This window comes from Oryctolagus cuniculus, chromosome 10, assembly GCF_051225735.1.
Source record: "Oryctolagus cuniculus isolate XC-2025 breed Fujian yellow rabbit chromosome 10, ASM5122573v1, whole genome shotgun sequence".
NCBI lineage: Eukaryota > Metazoa > Chordata > Mammalia > Lagomorpha > Leporidae > Oryctolagus > Oryctolagus cuniculus.
Genome location: NC_142876.1, coordinates 125,842,484 through 125,865,935, shown reverse-complemented (window position 1 = coordinate 125,865,935; position 23,452 = coordinate 125,842,484). Strand labels below are relative to the sequence as shown.

At 51.5% G+C, this 23,452-nt stretch overlaps 1 protein-coding gene across 5 annotated transcripts in view; it reads left to right on the top strand.

The window, feature by feature from the left end:
* The window catches only part of CNTN6 (contactin 6), a 251,120-nt gene that overhangs the window by 31,360 nt on the left and 196,308 nt on the right, over positions 1-23,452 (top strand). Inside the window, exon 1 of one of the 5 annotated variants that reach the window (XM_089305719.1) lies at positions 19,968-20,148. The exons of the other annotated variants lie outside the window; for them this stretch is intronic. The gene's annotated coding sequence lies outside the window, so the exon portion shown is untranslated. Of the gene's footprint in view, positions 1-19,967; positions 20,149-23,452 lie in introns of those variants that run through there. 5 annotated transcript variants of the gene reach the window in all.

Here is a 23,452-nt window from a genome sequence, read left to right as displayed (position 1 = left end):
CATTGCTGTGAAGATTAAATGAATTATTCTGTTGTAAGTCAATTGAAATTGTGCAAATGAATATAAAATAGATAACTTAAAATCCTAGTTACTATGAATTTTATGTTAGTTCTCAATGAATTTGTGTGAGGTGTCCAGATAGCATGGAGTCAGACATGCTACCCTCTGGCTGGGAATGTGTCTCCACAGGGAAAGAAAGGAAGGAAAGGAGGAAGGAAGGAAGGAAGGAAGGAAGGAATGTTTTCTTTTTTTTTTTTTTTAGTTTTTTTCTGCTTTAATATATTTAGATAAAGGGAATGAGTTTCATGTATTTCATATGTACAGATTTATGAAAATGATGTTTCCTACCCTCCCTCCTCCTTCCTTTCTGATTTCCCTCTTAGTGTTCATGATGACATACTTTGAATTTATGTTATAATCACAAGCTTAGCCCTCCGATACAGAAATAATTCAATAAGTAGTAAGTAGAAGGCTACTGTTCAGGAGTAAGACAGGGGCTGTAAAGAACCATCAAATCTCCAGATGTCAGTTTCACTTCTATCATTTCTGGTATTCTATACATTACCACAATCAGAAATCATATGGTTTTTCTCTTTTTGGGACTGGCTTGTTCCAATAAGTCTAAAAGTCCCCAAGGGCATATTTAAAAAATATTTGTTGAGGTGAAAGTCACACGATGTAGAATTTGCCATTTTAAACTGAGCAATTTGGTGGTGCTTACTGCATCCCCAGTGTTGTGTGAGCTCCACCGTTGTTTTGTTAGAAACGTTTCCATCACCCCAGAGCGCACACTCTACCCGTTCAGCACTTCTACCCGTTCATTTGTCTACTTGGTTTTGTTGTTAATTATATCAGGAGATAAACACTGGTATTTGAATTGACTTTATTATTTCTCAAAATAACCCATAACATACTCTTGAACTTCTTACTGGAATAATGTTTGATGTTCTGGTATGTAAGCTGTACTTATATAATGTTTAGAATGACATACTAATAAATCAGTCTGTTAAAACAAAAGTCAATACGTTTTCCACCTCTCTCCCTTCCCCCAGCAGCCATCAGTTGGTCTGGGGTCTCTGGATTCATCTGCTCTGGATATTTCCTATAAATCTTATAAAAGATGATCTTTCGTGTCTCTGTCACTAGGAGTAAAGTTTTGAAGCTTGACATGTGTTAGCAGGTGGCAGTCCCTCACTCCTCCTTGTGGCTGAGTGAGTCGTTGCCCCTTGGGCATTTGTGAATGTGCTGCTGTTAACAAGGTTGTCTGTGTACTTGTTGGAGTGCCAGGTTTCAGTCCTCTGGGATGTGTTTCTGGGAGTGCAGTTGTGGGGTCTTGTGGAACTCTGGTGCCTTTCTGAGGAACTGCCAAGGTGCGTGCAGGATCCTATGCTTTGGTTACTGTGTATTTGTAATAAGTGTTTGAAATCAAAAATAGGAGGCCTCCACATTTTCTCTTTTCTAAGATCGCTTGGGTTATTTGAGCCCCTCGGAAGTACATACAAATTTAAGAGTCAGCCTTTCTATGACTGTAAAATGTACTAACGATCAGGCCATTGGGATTGTTAGAGGGGTAGCTTTGAGTCTGTGGGTTGCACGGGGTAGCTGACATCATGGGAGAGCAGTGAGTCTTCCCGGGAATGGGCGCAGACGACCTCTCCCCTTGTTCAGGTCTTCCCTAGTTTCTCGCGTGTGACTTTAGTTCTTACTGTACAAGCATTTCACCGTCTTGGTTAAGTTTATTTGATTGTTAACTGTAAGTGCAGTTAGAATGCTCACTGTTGGCAGGAATGTGACTGTGTGTGTCAATCTTACACCTTGCAACTGTGCTGTCGTTCACTCCAGGTGTTTGAGGATTCTTTGGGATTTCCCACGTGTGGCATTACGCTGTGTGTGTGAAGATGGCTGTCCTGTTCACCCCAGTGTGGGGGACTTGTTTGTGTTGTCGCCCCCTTGCTGTGGCTGAGCCCCCCACCACAGTCTTGAAGAGCCGTGCTGAAGGAGACCACCTGATCCAACGTCCCGTTAGGGACAGGGCAGCTTTCCATCTTTCACCCCTGAGTACGCTGCTGGTTGTAGATTTTCCTTAATGTCCTTTCAGAGATTTTGATAAAGTTCACTCGTATCTTGGGTTTTTTAGTGTGATGTGTTTGTCAAATGCTGCTTTGTGTATATGTTGAGATGCTCATGTCAGGGTTTTTTTCCACCTTCATTCTACTAAGGGGAGGTCTTCCATTGATTGGCTATCTTTCGTTGAACCATCTGTATATTCACAAGACAAATCTTGCATAGCAATGTGTTTGCAGGTGTGCCGTGTGCAAAGGTGATCTTGCCCTCCCGATGACATGGGCACTGCTAAGGTGTTTTTGGCTGTCACTGCTGGGGGAGATGCTGCTGCAGGGCCCTGAGGCTGGGACGGCTCAGACCTTAGTGTGGGCAGAGCAGACCCCACCCCAGCTGTACAGCAGAGGACTGGCCAGTCCAGGTTGCCCACAGAGCCCAGGATGAGATGTCTGGACGACGCCAACCCCACTGCCGTCCCTCTGGTGTGGACTCCCTTTATCCTCTACCTGCCGTTCTGACCTGTTGCCCCCTGTCTGCTCGGGACATCGCCGTTGCCCCCCTAGAGCTGCAGCCATGCTGAGCCTCACTTGATGTCTTCTCTCGGCCACACTCCTCTTGCCTACATGCACTGCATCAGATCAGTGGTCCCCCGCCCCCAGTCCTGCCATGAGCTTTGACTTGCTGATAGGGTCCAGTCATCTTCTGCAGGGGGCCTGTCTGACGTTTATGCACAGGAGGACTCCTTGCCATGTTTACCCCCAGTGCCGGCACTTCACAGAGCCCATCCAAATCCCCTGTTGATTCGCGTGTGCTCTGGGAGGGTCACAGGCAACCTCACTTGGTACGGTACTTTGACGATCTGGGGAGGTGCCAGGTCACAGTAGTTGTTTTTAAAGTGTCATAGGATGAATGCAAGAAGAAACGAGTGAATCAGCTTACACTGACTCTTATGATCTGGAACATTCCAGAAAAGTGGCAGTTAAGTAGAATTTTGAGTTTCTGTGTGCGAACCTTAGATAGGCTGGAGAAACAGACATAACCAACTAAAGTATTTTTATTTTATTTATCTAAATCTTTACTTCTCTGCTTAGCCCTAGTTGGCTGTAACTTTATCTGATGTTTTAAAAATTCTCTGATGATTGACCCAATGTCTATGCAAAGATTGAGACACAGACAGAATTTTATAGCTAGCATTTTTTATGATTTAGCCCTGAATAAATTATCAGATACATAACCAGGGTTTGGAAGCAGAATTTGGAGCAAAGGAAGCCAGTTCATCTCAGCCATTTAAATCAATAGTCTTGGCGCATGCTTTCTCAGAAATTGCTGATTTTCCCAGGCAGTGTCCAATTTCTGCAGAAACAAAATGTAATGTGCACACGGTCAGATGCCAGAGGCAATGTGAGTTGTGTGCAGGTTCAAGCTAGGTCAGAATAAAAATGACTACTAACCAGCCACCCAGCTTGTGAAATGGTAGAGGAAATAGTGCTTACTTGCTGCCCTCTTAGAGATTAAAAAATAAGTCACAGTGTCAGTTACCTCCTGCACAAACTTGTAGGGTTGCTTTATGGACTAGATGCGTTCAAGTAAGAGTTGGCTGCGATGCAAGTCTCTGTAAATCAAAGCCTACCTCTCCTCTGGATCTAATCAGAGTGCTGATGGAATGTCCCAAAGGGGATTTGACAGCACGCTGAGATGGGCTCGTCCTGGGAGGAGGATTTGAGACGGCAGCCAACTCCTGTGCTGGGTGCATGAAACACGCGCTGCCTTCTAGGCACCGAGGCTCTGTCTGCTTGTCTGTCTGATAGACCCTTCCCACCACCTGCATTTGAGAGCCCCTCTGATCACAAGGATTTCTAGGCCTAGGAATCTTTGAAATCAGTATTATGTCCCTTTCTTGTATGTGTGTCTTGATATTTAAGGGCTCCTTCATTTGGCAAAGCTTCTGATTTCACTGGGTTATTTTGCTTGAAGTCTTGCTAAGCCTCTGTTTTATTATCTGAAAAATGGAGCGTTACAGAGAATGTGAAGTCAGTACTTGGTTTTCAAAATGTGTTTTCCTGTGCTGAAGTCTGTGCACCTGGTAGCTGTGCATTAAAATGAACCTGGTCCTGCTGGCGGAAGCTTCTTGTGACTGAAACCGCACCTGGGACTTGCGTGTGAGTGGACAAGAATCCGCTCGCCTGGGAGTTTTCACGTGTTTGACCTTCCCCGGTCATTGTGTCTGGAGCAGCAGCAGGGACTCCCAGTGCCGTCTCACTGGCTTATCGTCCCGTGTAAGCCTTCTGCCCTCGTGCCACACTTGCTGATGGCAGTTGCACCCGTCTTCTCACGACTGTTGGCACCACCACCACAGGACATGAGTGCTCACGCGTACCTGGGCCGGCCCGTGTCTGACACGGCGCAGCGGAGAGTTGGGCCTCAGCCGGCCTTCGTTAGAGGGGATTGTTTTGGGCTGCAGATACCACTTTGTTCTGACGTAAAGCCATGATCTTGAGCCAAGTCTGAAGAGAAGGGAAAGAGACGAGGAGAGACGGGAAGACGAGAGACTTTCACAAAACGTGTGTCATCCTTACCCTTAGCTCTTCCTGCATCTGCTCAGCCTGCCTTTTCCTGCCGGCAGCGCCTAGAAACTCGCCCTGTGACTGGAGACAGGAGAAAAGGAAGTGTGCCGGGCTGCGGGCTCCCGTCCCTGGCTGCGCCCTTGTCGCCGCCCCGAAGCGGGAGTTCCCCAGATCAGCACAGCCTCAGACATCCCAGTCACACACACGCATGCACACGGACGTAAATCACATTCCATGTTCACACACACGCATGCACACGGACGTAAATCACATTCCATGTTCACACACACGCATGCACACGGACGTAAATCACATTCCATGTTCACACACACGCATGCACACGGACGTAAATCACATTCCATGTTCACACACACGCATGCACACGGACGTAAATCACATTCCATGTTCACACACACGCATGCACACGGACATAAATCGCATTCCATGTTCACACACACGCATGCACACGGACATAAATCGCATTCCATGTTCACACACACGCATGCACACGGACATAAATCGCATTCCATGTTCACACACACGCATGCACACGGACATAAATCACATTCCATGTTCACACACACGCATGCACACGGACGTAAATCACATTCCATGTTCACACACACGCATGCACACGGACGTAAATCACATTCCATGTTCACACACACGCATGCACACGGATGTAAATCACATTCCATGTTCACACACACACATACACACGGATGTATACACACTCCATGTTTTGTATGTACTATACATCATTTATTTATGCCTTTGTTTATTTTTTTGCGATCAAAATAATGAAGTTGAAAATGCTTGTTTTTCCTACTAAAGAATGTGGAAATAGTTACTTAAAAGACATTGTAGCATAGCTTCGTAATTGCTAAACAACTTCCACAAGTAAGGAAAAACAACTGACCTGGATTCTACAACCTTATATAAATGGTACTGTTCACCAGAATGTCATCATGGAGTAGACAGGAGAAGCCCCTGAGATTGATGTTGTATGTGTTAGGTCACAGCCATTTTCAATTACATAAATTCTTCCAGCTATAAAGTTTATAAATTAAATTTATTTGTGCTGATATCTGCTGTCAGAAATATGTGTAAGCACACAGATCCCTCTCTGTGATGATATTGTATTCCCCTCTAATCCTGAGATTGAATTACTGCCATGACTAATACCTAATAGGAACCAATAATTTGATTCGGCTCGCACAACCAGAGGAAATCTGCAGTCAATAAACTGACTCCATGTCTTGTACCCGAAAATAATGGATGAATCAGGTTTTTACTATTGAATCTGTTGCTTTGCCATCAAGCATTCTTAGCATTTAAGTATAATTTTTGACTTAATTCTTGCCCACTAGAAAAAGACAGTCTAACATACAGCTATAAGGCCTTTTCTATTTTTCCCAAGATTTTTGTAGTCTTCTGGGGTAAAGCAGTAGCTGAAGTGAGATTCTCCAGTATCTAATTCAGTCAGTCAATGTTGTTGAGTGTGTGGATTCATGAAATACAAATTTTCTTCAAGGAAGTGAAAACTGTGAGGAATCGAGCAACACGGTGGAGCCCGAGGTCTCCTGTGGCAGGAACGGCTTCCAGGAGAAGGCCTCCAGAGCAGGCTGGAGCAGGCAGGCTTGCTCAGGCCGATGCCCTTCAGCTGCTGCCCTCTCTCTGCTGGAATGGTTTCCTGCAGCCTCTGGGGGAGCCGTCGGTGCACAGCTGGACTTCTGCTTCCTCCTCTTGGATCGTCCGTCTTTCATTCCTCCAACTCAGAATATAATTTTGCAGGTCACACCGTGAGAGTGGTTGAGCCCTTACTCCATAAGGTAGACTCCACCGCCTCGGTTTCCACGTCTGGTGATACCCTGAGTGACCAGGACATATTGGGGCAGCTGTGGTTCTTCCTCATCGGGGAGGCCACTTGGGCTTTGGCTGCTCCAGTGGCCTCCCCGCTCCACGGCTTGCGAGTTAAAGAACTGACAATCAGATGGCAAAGTACCTCCCTGCATCAACAGAAAATCAGGTCCAGAACCTGTTCCAAAAGGCGGTTGTGTGGGAGGGTGATCATTCCGGAACAGCTGTGGGTGGTGGGGTGATGGAACACAGAGCTGGGCGGCCAGCAGCTTGGCCATGCGAGTTGCGGGGAGACCAGGTCACTGCCCACCGCCTCGTTTCCCTGCAGGTGCTGGTGTTCACGACAGAGCGGCGTGTGTGTCCGCTGCTTGTTTCTCACGTTCATGCTGACAGAAGTGCCAGCCCTGGGACTGCTGGTGTCCCCTTGAGTGATCCAAATGTATTCAAAGCATAGATTGAAGGATACTGGCCTTTAGATAATGTGAGCTTTTGGAGTAGTAAGTCCCATTAAGGTACTTTGGTTAGGTAATTGTTTCATTTCTTGTCACATCTTCAGTTCAATATTGAACAACTAGGTTTATGTTTTCTTTTGTTTGCAGGTTTTTAAAAAGTGTTTATGTAAATAGATACAAGTAAAAATGAATAAAATATATTCCAGGAAGGGTGGTAGCATAGTAATGTAGATGATGTTATTCCTGAGAACCGCTTAAGGAAGAGAAACGGATTCATTTAGAAAAACAGTTACAGGATGCTATCAATCCTAAGAGACCCCTAGGGGGCTACTGCAGAGTGTGCCTGGGGAGAACACCCATGGAGGGACGACCACCAGAGGTGTCAGCGTGTGCCCCTGAATGTGTGTGCAGATTGCGAGTGGGAGAGCCTCCCGTACCACACTCAAAGTATCACATCGGGAAGCTGTCCTCGGGCGGCTCACTGCCTTGGTCCTGTTGTAGCTGGAGTTGGGTCCTCACTCAGGAGGACTGTTTTTGGTTCTAGCCCTTCCTAGTTTCCTGGCCTAAAGCAGTCAGCTGAGTTCCTGCATGGTCACTAATGCTTTCCCTGTGTGTAGTTTGAAGATTAAATTAAATATGCATGTGAAACGCGCTCTAACATGTGAAATGCTGTACCAGTATAAAGTCTTTGCCCTCCAGGGTATCTCCAGTCCCTGCTGGGTCCAAGCAGAACTTTGTGCCTGATGCCGGCTTGGTGTCTTGGCTGTGGTGTGAAAGGTAAACACATATGGGTTGGTTTAGCCCTGGGTTTTCTGTGTTTTTCACACCTAGAAAGAATATGGCAGGAGAACTGCAACATGTTTGTTTGCATGAACTGACATTTGTTTTTTGAAAACTTTTCGTTGAGACTTGTATAAAATGGTACCTTGTGCATATATGTGTACGTGAATGCATGGATAGAGATGCATTTCTTTCCTCAACGCAGTTTGAAATTAGTTTGAAAGGCAGATCTTTAGTTTTTTGTGGGGCTTTTATATCAACAACTCAGTCATTGCTATGTATGCTTTACCTTAATGAAGAAGCCAGTTATAAAACAAGAAGATTGATGTGTGGTAGTGAGTTTAGTCTGTTGGTGATAAACATCCCTGCCAGTCCAGTCCTTAGAACAGGCGCTCCCTGCGTTTCAGGGGTTTTCCCGAGTCTGGCTTCTCCTGTGTGGACCCCGGGAGTCAGCCGTCGCCCTAGGGGCTGGTGCTGGAAGCCTGAGAAGCTCCCGCTTGCCTCCACACAGCGCAGCCCCAGTGCCTGCAAGTGCGAGCTCTCCCCACAGCAGCCCTCAGCCCAGAGCACGTGGGTCCTTAACTCCTCCTTCACGGCCCTTGTGCTGCCGCCCATGACCCCAGGGGCAGCCCTGGTGGCCAGCTCAGCCACACACCTGCTGGCCTCATCCCCAGTGTTTTGGGATCACTTCCCAGCTAAACTTCTTGGATTCCTGTCCTTGATTCAGAGTCTTTTTTTGCTGTAACAAGATTTGTTAAATGAGTCAGTCCACACGCATGAAAAGACAGGACGCACATGACTCAGCCCTGGCTCTTGTGAGCAGGGAGGTAGGTCACTGGTTTGACTCTGAGCTTGTCTCCAATGTCTGCAAGACGTTAGGACCCAGCTAAGAGTTGGCGGAGGGAAAAGATTTTAGTTAAAATGGAATCTCTGTTTGTCTCTGAGTTTCTTTGAATATAAATAATATAGCAGAAATCAAGAGACCTGAAGAACAGCAGAGAAAGAGAGACTTCTTCCCAAGTAGGAGACTGGCCGTAGGCCTGGGGGGCAGGTCACGGAGCTGTCCCGGGAGGTTCTCATTGCTAAGGGCTGGCTGAGAGCCCCTGGGTGACAGGCCCCCCTGCACTGAGTAGGGGGAGATGGGCTGCAGGGCAGCTCCGCAGGGCACACGGGCCCCGTGCTGTGCATCGGGAACTGCAGCCCTGAGCCGAGCACCGGGCAGGTGTTGGTTTCAGGGTCATTCCCGGGAGTCGGGCCCAGCTCTGCCCTGGCGTGTTGGACACCCTGGGGAGGTTCTAGATGCCCTGGCCTGTCAGACGCCCTGGGGAGGTTCTCGATGCCCTGGCCTGTCGGACACCCTGGGGAGGTTCTCGATGCCCTGGCCTGTCGGACACCCTGGGGAGGTTCTCGATGCCCTGGCCTGCCGGACGCCCTGGGGAGGTTCTAGATGCCCTGGCCTGTCGGACACCCTGGGGAGGTTCTCGATGCCCTGGCCTGTCAGACGCCCTGGGGAGGTTCTTGATGCCCTGGCCTGTCAGACACCCTGGGGAGGTTCTCGATGCCCTGGCCTGTCGGACACCCTGGGGAGGTTCTCGATGCCTTGGCGTGTCAGACGCTCTGGGGAGGTTCTCGATGCCAGCGGGGGCAGTGTGCGGGCTTCCAGTGGAACCTTGTGTCCCTCACAGCCCACGTCATAGGCTCTTGCAGGTTGTTCTCCTTGAGTTCACGGGGTGTGAGTGTTCGAGGAAGGCAGGTGAGCCTAGAAAGTGGGCAAGTGCCTTTTCGGGGCACTTAGCACCTGAGGGTCCCCAGGGCAGAGCTGAGGGGAGGAGAAGGTCACTCACCAGCCTCTGGGGTGATGGGGTTTCCAGCAAGCATTGTGCCCGTGCAGTGAAATCCCCCCAGAACCAGGAAGTGCCCTTAGCCTTGTCTAGCCTCTGTTACCAGTAATTGCCATTCATCCAGTTACGGATATCTTAACAGTAGTCACGGAGCACTTGGAGTGCCTGGGGGATGAAGAGGTGGAAGGAAAAATGTAGCTGCATATCATTGGCATTCATGAGAAACTCACATTAGCTGTTTGAAAGGCAGGTCCCCAGGAGGCAGTACCGGGATCAGGAACAGTGTTGTGCCAAAAATACCTCTGCGTGCGGGGCGGGGTGGGGGTGGAGGGAAGCAAAGGCATTAGCGTGTGCTCCCTGCACACGCCTCCTGCATTCGTGAGCACACGTCTGCCGAGAAACCGGCCGGTGCCGAAGGCTTGCAGCCGGATTTGGCCGGAAAGTTCTGTGGCCTGCGGTTGTGCTTATATTTCCCTCACTCTAAACGTCTGAATAGTGGGTTGCAAAACGCTCAGTGCGTTTTCAGACTCATGTTTTTTTAATGACCGTTTGCAACCAAAACCCAAAAGTGGGCTCTGCCCAGGCATTGCTGTGCTTTGGGAGCTTGGCTGATTTCCCGAGAGATTCCCTGACAGACTCCAGCGTCGTTGCCCTCTTCTACAGATGGGCCCTCCCCCTGGTGACACACCAGGCACGGAGGCTGTGACACGTGCAGTCGTGTGTCACGTAAAGCAGGGGCATGCTCTGAGAAACGCTGCCTCAGGTGACTTGGTTGCTGTGTGACCGTCACAGAGTGCACTGACAAAAGCCCAGACAGCACAGGTCCGTCACTGAACGTGGCCCCTGGTGCCACCAGGAGGCGTGGGGAACCTGAGGTGCGTGGGGCTGCTTCCGGTGGGATGCGCTGGCCCACTTCACCTGTGAAGAGAAGGGGCACACCTTGAAGCAGCGGCAGAAAAATGCATGAGGTGAATGTGTAAACCAATCAGATGTGGCGTGCTGTGTGTGCCCGTGCTCTGCTCGCTGCGGCTAGCAATGCTGCGGCTGTATTTGCCCAGCATCGCCTGTTCCGCCATGAGGCTGTGATGGCTCTGAGGTCGTTGGGTGGTAAGAATCGGACATCTCCGTGACACTTGGGTGGGGCTGGCCCTTGGCTGAGAAAGCAGGTGCAGCACGTGGCTGTGCACTGTGTACACGTGAGGGGGAGGCGGGCAGCGTATTTGCCCAGGGTCAGTTTTGTGCACCCAGTCCTTTCCCTCAATTTCCTGTCCGGGAATTGGAATAGCAGTCACTTTGTGGCAGTGCCCATGAAGTCTGCTTACTTCAGTGTCCCCTCGTTGGCGAGGTCTGGTGCGTCACCTTTCCCAGAGATTGCGGAATTCTACCACGGTAGCAGAAAGCTCACTCCCAGTGTACTGCCGCTGGAGGAGTCTGTGTAACTACACCTAAGTAGGGACAGACTTCTCAGGCACCTACTGAATTCACACACAAGACCCTGACAAAAAGACCAGCACAGTCTGTTGGGGACACACTGCAAATACCTGTTCACTCCTTCAGCAGAGGTGAAGGGATCAGAAATTGAAAGGGAAGTAAAAACCTTGGAAACAGAGGCGTAACAGAAAACTTCATGAGGTTTGGCTGCTGAGTCTTGGTAGAAGGCTGCCAGTGGAAAATTCCAGGAAGACCAAGAGAACCAGGACCTGGCATCGGTGAAATGCTGCTTTCTGAACAGTAATCCCGATTGTGGCACCAGCTGTAGCACCTACAGCGAATGGGGTGCTGAGGGCAACAGGTGTGGCACCTACAGCCAATGGGGTGCTGATGGCAACAGCCACGGCACCTTCAGCCAACGGGGCACTGATGGCAACAAGTGCGGCACCTACAGCCGATGGGGTGCTGAGGGCAACAGCTACGGCGCCTATAGCTGACGGGGTGCTGAGGGCAACAGCTGCGGTGCCTACAGCCGACAGGGCGCCGAGGGCACGGCAGATGCTGCTCCAGGCAGCTTCCATGACAGTTCCCCCTCAACTCACACCAAGTGCTGCCACTCAAGGAGGCAGCGGCTGGTCTCTGATGAAGGCAGCCTGGCTTCCAAGCCTGGACTCGGCCATCACCACCTCCTCCTGGTGCTCCCAGAGCTGCTGAGTGTGTCCCTTTGCTTCCATTTCTCAGACACAGATGGGCTAAAAAATCCCCACCTGCATGAACATGTATGCTCTGGGCATGATCCAACCGTGACAACATCAGTGCCAGCATGGACATGTGAGCTCAGAACTGGGTGGACCTATGGCACAGTCTGCCAGTGTGGACGTGTCGGCTCAGACGCCCCATTCTGTTCTGCCAGTGTGGACGTGTCGGCTCAGACGCCCCGTTCTGTTCTGCCAGTGTGGACGTGTCGGCTCAGACGCCCCGTTCTGTTCTGCCAGTGTGGACGTGTCGGCTCAGACGCCCCGTTCTGTTCTGCCAGTGTGGACGTGTCGGCTCAGACGCCCCGTTCTGTTCTGCCAGTGTGGACGTGTCGGCTCAGACGCCCCGTTCTGTTCTGCCAGTGTGGACGTGTCGGCTCAGACGCCCTGTTCTGTTCTGCCAGTGTGGACGTGTCGGCTCAGACGCCCTGTTCTGTTCTGCCAGTGTGGACGTGTCGGCTCAGACGCCCTGTTCTGTTCTGCCAGTGTGGACGTGTCGGCTCAGACGCCCTGTTCTGTTCTGCCAGTGTGGACGTGTCGGCTCAGAACAGGATCTCCTCGTGACAGGCCGAGTGCCCACATGGATAAGTGAGCTGTGGCAGGGGCTGCTCTTCCAGAAACGTGGGTGCTCTCCTTTTCTCCCTCTACTGGGAACGGCAGCTTCTGGAGCAGGCCCTTCCTGGACCTCAGCGCAGCCCTGCACATTCGGCCTCCCGCGCCGTGAGTCAGTTAGCAGTGCTTTCCAGTGTGCCAAGGAAGCGTGCTCGGGGACCTGACCACACCGTCACACTGTGTAAGTGACAGCAAAGGGCAGCTCTGTGGGCAAGGCCAGCTCGATGCTGCAGGTCTCTGCTTTCCGTCTGCTCTTGGGAGCATAGCCACCTTGGGCCACCTGCCCACCTCCTGCGGCGCCCCCAGCATCTGGTTGTCACGCTCGTCTGTGGTGAGCCTCCTGTTTTCCCATCTCATTATCTAATTCTGAGACCAGAGATGTTGCACAGTTGATTCAAATTACGTTGCTGACTGTAAGTGGCAGGGACCATCACTGTGGGTCACTGAGCCCCACTGAGTCTGCCCCCAGTGTGTCCGTTGGGGCCTTCACCCTGGACAGGCTCCACTGATGGCTCTCTGCTTCATGCAAAGCGTCGTTTAACACCTGCCCCGTCCCCTTCACACTGGTGACAGCCCATAATAATCTTGCCTACACCTGGGTACAAATAAGGATCCTGGTTTGTCTGAAGTCACCTGCATCCAGAGGGTGAGCACTTAGTCCGTGGGGAGTGCTCTGTCCACGCAGGTGAGCTAATATCTGACTCAGGTGAGCAGTTTGCTTCTCTCTGGGAAATTCTAAAACACGTCGTACTTGAGAAAGTACCTTTTACACCCCATATCAGTCTACAAAATGGGGTCTTGTTTAAACACAGACTCTGGATATCAGAGGGCAGTGAGAATGCAGGAAGCAAACAGAGTGGAGAAAAACCCAAAACGATGTCTTAATCCTCCACCCTTGGGAGGTGTCTAATTGGGTCAGCAGGAGGATTATTCTGCCCAGAGATTGTATGTCCTTTGGCAACAATTGGCCAAGGACTGGGGAGAGGCAGCCCTGTGCCCCATGATGTCACTGCGTCTCTGACTGCGACCACGCAGGTAGTGGGAAAACATGTCTGCCCCGGAGGGAACGGCAAGTGCAACCAGGCTGCGCCTCTGCAGCTTCTACACAGAACGGCAGGTGCCGTGGCCCTGCCTGCCCCCAGCGAGCTGCCGCCCCCGCTTTCTCCTTGGTGCTCCTGTTGTCTCCGAGACGCCCACGTCGCAGCCACAGGGAACTTGTCCGAGTTCTGCACATCACCGTTGACAGGAATCCACATCCCCCCCCCCCCCAGGAGACTCCTGTTTGTGCGCGGTCAGCACTGCCATGGAAGTGCCCGCCCCAGAAAACATCTGAGGGCGAGAAGGCAGAGGGGCGAGTGCAGCACAGACCCCGCACTGCATGGCTGCAGCGTCCCCACGGCAGTGCTCAGCTCACGTTGCCACCTGTGCAGGGGAGACACCAGCACACATGAGAGGGGTAAGAATCCACCCAGTGTCTTGACCCGGTTTTCAGGAAGGAGAGAATTCAGTCATGTAACCTCGTGTGAACACCTTGGACTCAATCACAGTGTTTGTTAGTTGACTCCTTTAAAAATTAGGCCCAGTGCACCGGACAGGTCTTGTTCCTCAGTGTTGACAGTGAGCAGCCCAAGACCAGAGGGTGCGAGACTGACTCAGATGATATCTCCAGCCGGGGCACGATTGGGACACTGAGACCTCTGGGGTTCGTGTGGAGGGCTTTTCCTGGATCTGGTTTTCCCTAAGTGTGTGCTGTGGGACAGTCGCCCTTGGAAAGACACTCAACAAAACAGAATCCCAAGAACATGAGATTCTGGGAAGCCCTTGCCCTCTGCAGCGTGCATTGTGCTTACTGTGGGATTTTAAGCTACCCTGTCCCAGGAGCACACTGTGGGGACTCGTGAGAAGTGCCATCCAACAGTCAGCAGTCCAGGCCGTGTCCAGAAAAGGGGGCTTCCGTTTGCAGCTCTCCTAGGGACAGGAGCTTCTTTTCTACTGTGAACTCTGGGCGAAGTCTCCCAGAATAAGCTCTTGACATGGTCGTACAGTGTTAGGTCGGCCACTGTGGTGAAAGCCCCGGTCTGGGCTGTGGACAGCAGAGGTCCCATGCAGGGCTTTCCTGGCACCTGTTAGCCAGCTGTGTGCACTTGGTCAGCTTGGCCTACGCCACCCACTTCCGTCTATGTACTACTGTGATGCGTGTACCACGCTCAGCACAGTCTGGCTCCTGTTCAGTGTGCCGTGAATCGTCACACTCCTGTTGTTGTCTGTGTTAGCGGCCCCTCTGCCCGCCTCCTAGTGCCTGGTTGTGTCTCTCCCTTCTCCTGTTGCTGCCCTGCCCTGTAGTGCAGTCCTCGGGACTCCCGAGGGTGCTGGCCCGAAGCCTCTAGACAGGAGTGCTGCTGTCTGGAGGGGAGCCTCGTGGGACGGCTGTGGGACACGAGTGTCCCCAGACTTCGGCTGGTGGTGCTGCTGAGGCGACTGGCTCCTGATGCTTGTTGCTCTGAACTTCTGATAGCGTGGTTTTACTGCTTGCAAATGTGGACTCTAACATCAGCTCTTCAGCTCGGGAGAAGCTAGAACGCTCATTTCTGTATGGATTCCCCAAGTGTTAAGCACTCGTCCAGATGAAGCTAAGGGTTGGACCAGCACGGCAGGACCCTGAGGCTCGGGGAGTCCTGGCTTCCTGCTCTTACTTAGAAATAAGAAGCTCCAGGCCTTGAGGCACGCAGGGGGTCACAGTGTAGCTTTTGTGTGTTCAGAAATGTTCCCTGTGGCGTCCCAGGAAAGGTGCCCGTGGCTACTCCTCCTGTGCTCCTTGTCAGGGAGGCTGGTGTGTCTCAGAGCAACCTCGAGCTTTTCACCATCTCAGCAGATCCCCTGGGGAGCCCTGTGAGGTAGCGTCTGCTGCTAACACTGCCAGGATCAGAAAGCCACTGGCTTTCTGTGGGACCCAAAGCTGGGTGCCTACAGGTCTGAACGATAGAATCCTCGGCTGTCAGCGCACTGCCAGTGCCTTTAACCCCTGGTGGCCGGTGCCGCTTGTTCAAGTGCTCAGGCTGGTAGCAGGCTGGAATTTGCTGCCCTGACGTGTCCACGCTTGGTCCCAGCTCTGCTCTCCTGAGACACAATAATAAGGGTAATCTATCTTCCGCAAGGCATCCTTTCAGCTCTGTGAGGATGGCTCTCTCTGCCTTCTGCAGGCTGAACACACTCATTGCTTCTCCCCAGCCCTCCTGAGCCAGGCTCGCAGGCACTCCATCATGCCTGCCCGTTCCCCCGGAGAGTGTTTCTATTTGTCGGGTTCATCCTAGACCTCTGTGCCTGCCGGCCACGGTCATGGTGGAGGACCGCCCTTGGCTGGGTCACCAGCCTGGGCGACATGGGCTCCGGCAACTATTTGAAAATATAAACAGCCATTGAATATTGGCCTTGACTTACTTGTATCACTTTTGTATTTATCGTTCTTTGTTTTTCAAAGATTTATTCATTGACCTGAAAGGCAGAGTGACGAGAGAGGGAGAGGTCGTATCCCATGGTCCACTCCCCAGTGGCGGCCATGGCCTGGGCTGGGCCAGGCAGAGGCCAGGAGCCCAGAACTCCCTCCGGATCTCCACACGAGTGGCAGGGGCCCGAGTAGTCGGGCAGCTTCTGTTTCCCTTCCAGGCACACCAGCAGGGAGCTGGATCCGGAGCAGAGCCCAGGGTTTGAACTGTGCTGCACTATGGGACATTGGCATCACAAGCCATGGCTTAACCCTAAGAGTTCTTTCTTCTCTCCTGCTCTAGTGCTACTCAGTGACTTCCACTTGTATTTCTCTCAAAATAGAAAAATGTTTTCCACATTTACTTGCTTTAATAGGAGCTTGCTCTACAGATTCTTCAGAGTTTTATTTAATTGTAACATAGTAAGAAACAAAAAATAAATCTGCTGCTTGCTCCCTTAGTTAAATACACATGCTGTGTGTTACATGGATGGCATACATGATGTGCTTGTCTTCTACACGTGTGCACTGGTGTGCTCTCTGCTGTGTCACCCCAGAGGTTGGGCGAGTGATGCTGGCTGGGCCTCAGACATGGTCACGGGAAGCTCCTCTCCTGGCCAGCTTTGACTCGGCTGACTGTGGCCTCACCGGAGGGTGACCCCTGGAGTTGTACTGAGACAGAGCCACTGCCACTCGGCATCTTGTCTGCAGCAGCGTCCGTGCTGCGGGGCTGCAGCCAGCAGGGGCGCCACCGCGCTGAGGGGTGCGCCCTGCTCCTCCTCTGCAGTCCCCATGCATTCTGTTCAGGTCATCCCTGAGGCTGAAACTCGCCTCCTACTTCCATTTTCCACTATTGTTCCACAAAGTTTATTTTCTGTGGTTGAAAGCAAGCAAGACACACAGAGAGAAACAGAGAGCTCCCACCCGCTGATGCATTTCCTGCACACCCACAAAGGCTGGGTCAGGGCCAGGCGGAAGCTGGGAGCTGGAGACTCCATGAGAGTCTCCCACGGGTGGCAGGGACCCAGCCGCTCCAGCAGTCTCTTCCAGCCTCCCGGGTAGTCCGTCAGCAGGAGGGTGGGGTTAGGCATGGAGCTGGGAACAAACCCAGGCACTGCAGTGTGGTCCCACCCGGGCGCCTCCAGTAGCATCTTAATGGGTGTGCCGAACACCTGCTCTTCCACGAAACTTTGGAAGTATCTTAGACTTGCCCCAGAGGATAAAGTTCACTTTGCAAGATGGGCATGGGGAGCCTTACCCCACTGTGTCTGCTGACGTGAATCCAGTGTGCCATGGCCCTGCCCAGTCCTAATCAGTCTCTGATTTTGCAAGAACAGACTCAGTCCAGGTCATAAAACTGTACAAATACCACCCGCATCTTCGTCTTCTGAGAAAATGCTGGAATTAGGCGAAGCTAAGCTCTCCCTGATCACACTACCTCCAGTAGACTGAGATGCTGACCTACAGGTATTTCTTCTCCCCTTTTTGGGAGTAGAGAGTTTCAAATTGTATGCGTGTCACTCTCACACATCTTCCGGTTAGGGTCAGTATAAACACGGATTATTTCAGTGAGGAGCAGTGCTCACACGCAGGGGCTGGTGCTGTGCTGCAGCGAGGTGTCCATCGTCACAGATCAGGAGGGACTAGTGGGGGGGACCCTCCGTGAGTGGTCTGCATTGGGGGTTAAGAACTGAATTGCTCTGAGATCTGCCTCCTCCAGGCCTGGTTTCCTCAGCTGTGGAAGTGTAGGGCTGACCTTCATTATTCATACACTCGCGACTGTTTCCATTCCAGAATGCTTGAATAGTATTGGTTTTTAGCAGCCTCAACTCAGATTCTTTACCCTGGTCTCTTTCTAGAAGGCCCTGTGTCCCCCGTCTAAAGGCAAGTGAGAGATGCATGGGATGACTGAGTTGGGTGCTATAGCTTGGTTTCTCTGATTTAAAAAAAAAAAAAAGTGGAAATGATTCTGACCACCTCCATAGCAAGCGTACTTGCATTATCTCCTGCTGTTAACGACTTGACGTGTCATCGTGCCTTCTAAGGCGGGAGCCCCGCTTCCTCCACGATCACATTGAATGTGCTGTGCTGTCTCTGTCCTGCCATCCATTAGGGCCACCTGCTTCGAGAGCTCAGCGTAACAATTAGCACAGCGACGGCAGCGTGTTCTGAAAACAAAGAGCGGGCAGCACCATCTTTCTCGCTGCTTCAGCTGGCTTCGTGGTAGCTGGGACTTCCTAGCCGGAACGAGATGTGTTCAGAACATAAATATTTCACCTTTTAGTTTATTATTGATACAGTGAGGTAGTAAATAACTCCATGAATGCTGAGGGTGGAAATCTGTTATAAAAATTATTAAGAATCTTTGCTTCCATCTGCCCATGGATTCTTACCATACAGAAGTAAGACAGTGGCGCTACCTGGAGAAAATGAATGCAGAGCTTTCGATTTGTCTGATATACTTGATTAACTTTTCGATTGCAAGTGAAAGGATAGTGAATAGCATGCCCTTTGCTCTGGAGAGAGCTGCGTCCTCTGGAAATACCGCTTGTTCTCGAGTCAGCCGTGGTGCCTGGGGCTGGTCCTGGTCTCTGCCACACAGGTCTTCAGTGTGCAAGCGAGTTGGCGGATCCTTGGGGAGGAAGGAGTCCCCTGGGAGTCATGCACCTGCAGCCAGGGGCCCTGATGGCCAGTGTCTCGAAGTCATTTTCCCCCACTGGCCATTCTAAAGTGCTGTACTTGGAGAACAGTAACTAGTCCATAGTACTGCTTCCTTCTCTCCAGATGCCAGTGTGAGGTAATCATTTGGAATCATGCAAAGGGGTGAGAGATGAGTTTAACTTGGAATTGGCCTGAAGATTTCCATTACAGTGTACATCAGTGCACCTAATTCTCCCTCACTGCGGCTGGTGTCACCAGGATGTTTTTGCGTAGGAGTGCAGGTTGTGCAGGAGTGGTCGGGAATGATTTGCTGTTTTCCCCGTCACTCTGTGTGATATCTGCAGTCACCCCAGGTGTTGTTGGTGTTTGTAAGCGTGGGGGGTGAGCGCCCGCCGGCTCCTTCATGAGCCCTTCCCACACGTACTGCAGCCAGTGCGTTCACGGTCACTGCCTTTGTATTGGAGCACACTGTGCCTAGTTCTCAGGGAAAAGAAAACGGGGAAACTGCTTGGTAAATGCTGAAGAACAGAGAGGCTGTCTCTGTCCCACCATCTCCCATGCTCGCTGGGGATGCCAAAGTGTAACACGCAAACAGCCCCCTAGAATTCTTGCCGTTGCTGCCTGGGTTGTTGGAGTTGGTGCACATTCACAGACTGAAGTGTGGCTTTAAGGCCAGAGGTGGGGGAGTTTTCCATTTCTAAAAAGTGATTATTCCATACCACAGAAGTGGTTAGTGTTGTCTGGGTTAAGGGTGTGTTAGTCCATGAGGGCTTCCACCAGTCTTAGAGCCTGAGTTATCAGGTAGTAGGCGTGTCCACACGGTCTCCACGGTCTCCGGCACCACCATTCTTCGTACAGTGCATCATGGGAGCACCCCAGACAGCACGCAAGTGAGTGGGTGTGGTGCATTCCAGCCAAGCCTTGCTCACCGGAGTAGGCTGGGTGTGTCAGCTGAGCCCTTTACAAAGACAGTGTGCTACAGATTTGTGTATTTCAAATGTGTGTGTTTACAAAGTGTGTTTACGTGTATATGCACGAGGGGATTTCAGACAGTTGGTGGAAAATGGAATAAAAGATAGCAGACTATAAACTTTGTTTCTCAACGTAAGCTCATTCAAGTTCAAGGTGCTCCTGTTAGTGGTCATACCAGCCTTTATCCCTTCCCTAAAAAACTGGGGGTTCTGAGCATTTAGCCAGGTCAGCACAGTCTTTTTTACATTATTAACTGAAGGAAAATGAGTACTTTTTAAATACTTTTAATTAGGAAAAAACATGTGGGGAGGAGCGGCAGAAGGCTGTGGGGCGGAGGGCGCTGCCCGGCCGTGCCCTTGCTCGGTGCTCTCAGCCTGCGAGGAAACCCTGCAGGCTCTCCTTCTCCTGCTGAAACGCGCGGTGCAGTCTCCGCTCCGAGCTGCCGCTCACCTGGGGGCCACGTGGTGTCTGTCTGGCGAGAGCTTGCTCCACTCTGTGTTTCCATCTGCTCCTTTCAGCGAGGGCACAAGCAAGATGAAGTTTCCTCCCAGGTTGATGAGCACTGCTGTGGGTTCCGTCGTCAGTCTCCTGTGTCCTTGGAGAGAAGTGTCCCATTGCACTGACGTTCCGTGCCACATCCCCAGCAGTGACCGCACCTCGCACACGGTCTCACCCCAGGTCAGTTTGACCAGGATCATGGTTCCGATGGGGAAGGCTTTTCAAACCGATGGCTTCTTCTTAGTGCCTCAGACAGGAGCCTGTTCACACCATGTCACAGCAGGTCACAATGCGTCTGTCTTAGTGCAGCACAGTGTTGACTTCTCTGTGTGGGTTTTTCATACTATGCATTTTCACAGATGTTTTGAAGACCCCTTGTATGTGTGTGCACATGTACATGTGTGTGCCTTTGTGTGTACACATGTGCATGCACATGTAAATGTTCACATGTATGTATATGCCCAGTGTGTAAGACCCCTGTCTTCAACCAACGCTTCTGGCTTGGCAGAAAAACATCAATGCTTGCACTGAGCTGGGCTAAACAGTCTCCGCAGCCACACATTCTTTTGGAACAAGTCTTGCCACCAAGCGAGTTTTGCCATCAAACCTACCTGTGTCCTGCAGCTTTGAGAGATGGCTCTCGAACAGCAGGGAGGGGGGTTGTGGGCCTGTTGGTGCTGTTCCCCTGAAGCCTTGGAAATGGTCACTTTTGCAGTGAAAATCCAGGGGGGATGTCAGCCTTGGTGCAGCCGGGGCAGAGTAGGCCAGGTCACCCCCGCAGTCAGGTCAGGAACCAGTGCCGCTTCTCTCTGGGCCGAAACGTCTTTCGGAAGATTGTGTGCCCTGTGACATCATCTGAAAACAAATGCTGGACTGCATTTTGGAAAGTTCCTGAAAGTTCCCGCAAGTTCCCGTAGGTTAGAGTTGTGTCCTGAGCTTCCTTCGTTTGTCCATTTGCCTCCAGGGATCTACAAGATTCCAGGACCTGAAAGTAATTCCTGGGACTATCCTGCTTGTCAGTGGCCAACATAAACTGTTCCTGCTTAATGCATCCGCTTCATTCTGCTGTGTTTTAAGAGCCAGACTCTCTTCTGGGCTGTTCTCATTAAGACCGCAGGCCCCTTCCTTGGGTGCTCACACAGGTACAAAGGGCTGGCGCGGAGCAAGGCGGGTGAGAGGTGCAGCTCGCGGACAAGTAATTAGATGATAACGTGGCGCTACTGCTGTGAACTTACCCATGGGACTGAACACGAGAGCTGGAAGAAATTTAAAAGTAATTTGTAGGTCAGACCTTTTGATTTTCAAAAGGGGAAACCAAACCAGTGCGATTGTAAATGAGTCCCCCAATGTCTTTCACCTGCGTAAGAATTGTAGCAGCAGCTTTCCAGGCCTGCTGGAGCCCGTTCCGCCCCACTCCCAGGCTGTCCTGCTGCCAAGTGCAAATCAGGTACACACACAGTGAGTGACCCATGCGTGGCATACCACACCAGGTGAGCAAGCAGGGGTCACACACGCTGTCACGTCCAGGTACGGTGTGCAAAGTTAATGCAGCAGATCTGTGGATTAGGACTGGCCTGAAGGGCCTGTTTGCTCTAGAGGCTTTGAGAAAAACTTCATGCAAACTCGGGGTGAAGAGTGAAGGTACCAGTCAGGTTATTTCATTTCTAGTAGCGAGAAAGCCGGTGAGCAGGATTACGGAAAATCGGTTCTACCGGCTCACGCATTTCAGCATCCCCAGGGCATGGGCAGGGCTGCAGTTTCCTTGACTGCACGTGTGATGATTGTCTCTGTGGACGTGGAATCCAGCACAGTGATGACACGCGGACGCACAAAGGCAGAACGAGAGGAAGGCTGCGCAGGGGGCTGCACCAGAAACAGGACAGCAGCGTCTGGGACGGCCAGGGGCAGCTTGGCGTGGCCAGCACGGGAGGAAGGGTGCGTCAGCCAGTGTTCTGCAGATAGAACAGGCCTGCGTACAGAGTTCTAGATGGACTCACGCAGTCCCAGGCTGAGACGTCTCGAGAAGGCCCCGCTGCAAACTGGCCGTCCAAGAGCCAGGCGCTCCCGCGCGGAGACCTCGGTGCAACTCCTGGCCCAAGGCCAGAAACTCGCAAGCCCAAGCGGGCAGCTGGGACAAGTCCCAGGGTCCAGAGGTCCAAGAACCCACAGTCTGATTCTCAGGGTGGCAGCAGCAGAAAACGCTCCCTTTGGGAGGAAAGACCAGAGAGAGCGAGCGAGAGCGCAAGAAAGTGATTCCTGTCCTCCCTGGTTCCCTGTGGACTGGATGCTGCCTGTCTGCTTCAGTTCTGTGACCCCTGTGCCAATCTCGTGTGGAAATCTCTCGCAGACACACCCAGAAGCAGTGATTGGTCAGTTCTGGAGGTGTCCTTGAAGAGTCAAGTTGACCCCAGTTCCATCATCCGCTGGGTGCCAGGTGCGTGGCTACCTGTGGTTGGCTGACTTGGGTCTTACAACTCAAATTGCTCATCTCATAGGAGGGCGGGAGGGTTCGTTTAGCACAGTTTCTGCAAAGGTAGTGGGGAGTTTCTAACCATTGCTTCATACTGGGTCAGTAACTCGTGGATAGAAAACTACACCAGATTAAATGGGCGCGTACCACAGTGATTCAGTGGGAAAACTGCGCTCTGGCCCTAATGTTGACAAAGGTCCTGGCTTGGACTGTCTCTGGATTCAGGTAGGGTGTGTGTATTCACTCTCACAAAGCACCGTGGCTGTGCGAATGGATCCATGAGGGCAGAGCCCAGAGCAGGGAGCTGGAGGCAGCGTCATCACAGCTCCAGGTGTGCAGGAGGGGTTGCTCAGAATTCTCAGAGCTGTATCTTAAGGAGAGGACGACTTTTAGTGTGGGATCAAAAGTGTGAATACCCATTGAGTAAGTGGACTATGTGATTCATCTTGTAAACCGGGGCTTTTATGGGGTGTGGGGGCGGTAAAGGCGTGTTCTGTTAGCCAGACACTGTCCGGGAAAGCCGGGATGCATTTTTGTGCCACTGTTGTGGTTTTGGGGGAGATGCCTGCTCCTGGCGGGGGGCTGGTGGGGATTCCATCACATCTCAGCAAATTAGCAGGTGCCAAGTGGATAGGGCCTGGGAGTTTGCTTCAGAGCAGAAGTGTTTAATAAGAAACAGAATTTGAGACAGAGGGCAGAAACTTAGTGTGTATGACCTTGAACGCCATTCCAAGGACTTTGGGATGTTTGTGCCACAGGAAGATGGTTTTGTTGATGCCATGCCAAGGGGTCGAAAGGATAGGAGATCCGAGGAGGGAGTCTATTCAGAACCTGATTTTCTTTAACTCCCAAGCTGCTACTCTGGCCAAAGCTGCTGTTACCTTTTCCTGGCCTCCAGGAGTGGCTCTGCTTCAGGTGTGTGATTCCCCTCCACACCCTCGTCTTCCATCCTCACAGCAGCCAGAGCCCTAGGGAAATCTTGGTTCCCTGCACTTCGAATCCTCGCTGATGCTC